Genomic DNA, 2,500 nt, shown 5'->3' on the forward strand with positions numbered 1-2,500 from the left:
CAAACTGATTGCATCACCTATTAAGCCACTATCACTATACAGTGTTTCCTCCAGGAATTTTTACATTGGTGGCGGATAGCCGTGACCGCGCGCATGAAACGCGTGAAACGCGCACGCGCGCTCAAAACAACGATTTTTTATTTATTTTATTTTTTCCCTCTAACACCAGGGGAGCCACCCCTCCTAAATTTCGTTGTTTGGTACCTGTACTGTAGCAATGACAATAAAGACCATTCATTCATTCATTCATTCGGTAAACAGCTGAGTATCAGCTGAGTTAAAGAACACCAACTCTTACCTTTGATGACACCCACATCAGCCCTGTTTTCCCGTACTTCTCCCGTGTGTCTCTTATTGTCCAAATGCTTTTCCAGCATGTAATTCCGTTGTCAATAAAAAAATCGTCTCCCCTTCTTTTCCCCTTGACAATACTGTGTCGTTGCTAAAGTGACGGCACATAAGAATCGTTTTTTGACTTGCTAATGTCTGCTGATACACCAACACAGCTAGCCGATGCTGATGGCTCTCCCGCTGTAGCTGTAGTTGTAGTTGTAGCTGGTGGTGGTGGTACCCCGCCATAAACGCTGTTAGCTGATCCACCACCTAGCTCCTTTGCTCTGTCAGCCATGCAGTTTCGGGTCGCTCATAGCCACTGCTAGCTTCAGCAATGTTTGAAGTGTCTGGGACATCTTTTTTGTTGAAAAATCCATCCATCTGTCGCTGTTTTCGTTTAATTTTTCGAAGTTATTTAACGTGATATCTTATTTGTGCACCTAGCTAGCTAGATCAGCTTTTTGTATCTTTTAGATGCTAGGCTGATCCGGAGGCTGGATGCTGAACGTAGCACTTGAAACTGGCGCCGTTCTCTGGACTGCAACTGCTCCCGCGTTAGCATTAGCATCCATCTTTTCTTCTCCCTTCTCACCGTCACGAGCTCAAATGACACTTGTCGGCCGATCTAACACCATGTCGTGTTATTCTATTAAACATACACGTGAGTCCTTCTGTATTTCAATGTAAGTGTCTTTATTTTAACTCGCTCTGTAAGCTCTACAATACCGGTCTCTTGTTGTCTCGTCGTAACCTGCCCACCTGACCTGATGTCACTACGGTGGCCTGTACACAATAACAATAATACCACAGTTCACATTTAGACCAATCAGGAGCCCTTGTGTCACGTCGTCAACTGAATGTCATTAATCTGATTTTGGATCAGCGGTTAGAGAGAGATGGGTGTGGATTTAGGTGCACTTTTAGTCAACATCCATTATAGCGCTGATCTAGGATCAGATATATTTTAATCAGCTAAAATGTTCAGATTTTTATTTTTTTATTTTTTTTTGTGGACTGAATCAATTCGTGGCGGAGGAAATTCATTCGTGGCGGCCCGCCACCAATAAATGCATGTAGAGGAAACACTGCTATAACAATACAGAATAAAATATATACATGTCTTTAAAAGAACAAACTGATTACTTATTAAGCCACTATCACTTATATTCTCCTTCTTGGCACCACGTCCCATAAGGCTTCCCGTCACTACTCAGGGTTTTTCCTGGCTCAAAATGAGGCGGAGGTGGTACCAGTGGTGTTTGACATCGGGGGGGGACCCATGAAGCAGGGCTGTCTGGGGGTCCTTAAACGAGCATCAAACACTTAATTTCTTGCATTCTGGTGAATTGATATGCACCAATTTGTGCCCTTTCTCCATCAATTTATGGTGGAAATGTCATTATATATGTAAAGGAAAACACAATATTCAGGCACCAGATGACCATTAAAAATATAATGTAATATAATGCAATATAAGGCTTGTAAACACGAAAGCTAACTTATTTGTGAAACAGCGCCCTTGCCACCACGTCGGCACAATGCCGCAATTACAGTTAGAAATGAAGCTTGTAGAAAATACGACCGTCAGTTTGTCGAGAGCTGGAGGCGGCTATGACGGAGGCGGCCGCCTCATAGTTCTCTATGCAGGAAAAACCCTGCTACTCTCCTCTATCCATGCCCAGCGCCATTTATTCCTTATTCCTCGTTCTAGTATAGCTGTGTCTTCGCCAGGTTTAAGAAACTTGGCTTCCATTTGAATAGACTCTTACTAAAGTTAGCGAGATAGCGGGCTGCTAAAAGCGAACGTCTCTACAAGCTAACATTACACTCATTCAAACTTCTTAAGGCCCGCCCCACTACTCTGCCTCCGATTGGCTAGAAGTCGTTGGTTGGCTTGAGCAATGTGATACCATTGGTAGGCGGAACTGTCTCTTTGCTGAAGATGAGTCTTTAAATTACGATGTAAAGAAATAGCATGGGATTTTATTTTTATTTTTTTTCTCAAAATTCCCCCGCGCCGGAAATCCGGCACCGTGCCGGAGAGCTTTAAGCCCTGTGTGTGTGTGTCGTACCCAGTGGTGTGTTGAGGCAGACACACAGCAGGTGTGTGTGTGTGTGTGTGTGTGTGTGTGTGTGTGTGTGTGTGTGTGTCGTACCCAGGGGTGTG

At 44.0% G+C, this 2,500-nt stretch overlaps 1 protein-coding gene across 1 annotated transcript in view; it reads right to left on the minus strand.

Annotated features, from left to right (window-relative positions):
* Positions 1-2,500, minus strand: part of LOC308154360 (general transcription factor 3C polypeptide 1-like) — a gene marked incomplete at its 3' end in the record, with an annotated part of 53,952 nt that overhangs the window by 20,041 nt on the left and 31,411 nt on the right.

This window comes from Nansenia antarctica (assembly GCF_963989245.1).
Source record: "Nansenia antarctica genome assembly, chromosome: 3".
NCBI classification, from domain to species: domain Eukaryota; kingdom Metazoa; phylum Chordata; class Actinopteri; order Argentiniformes; family Microstomatidae; genus Nansenia; species Nansenia antarctica.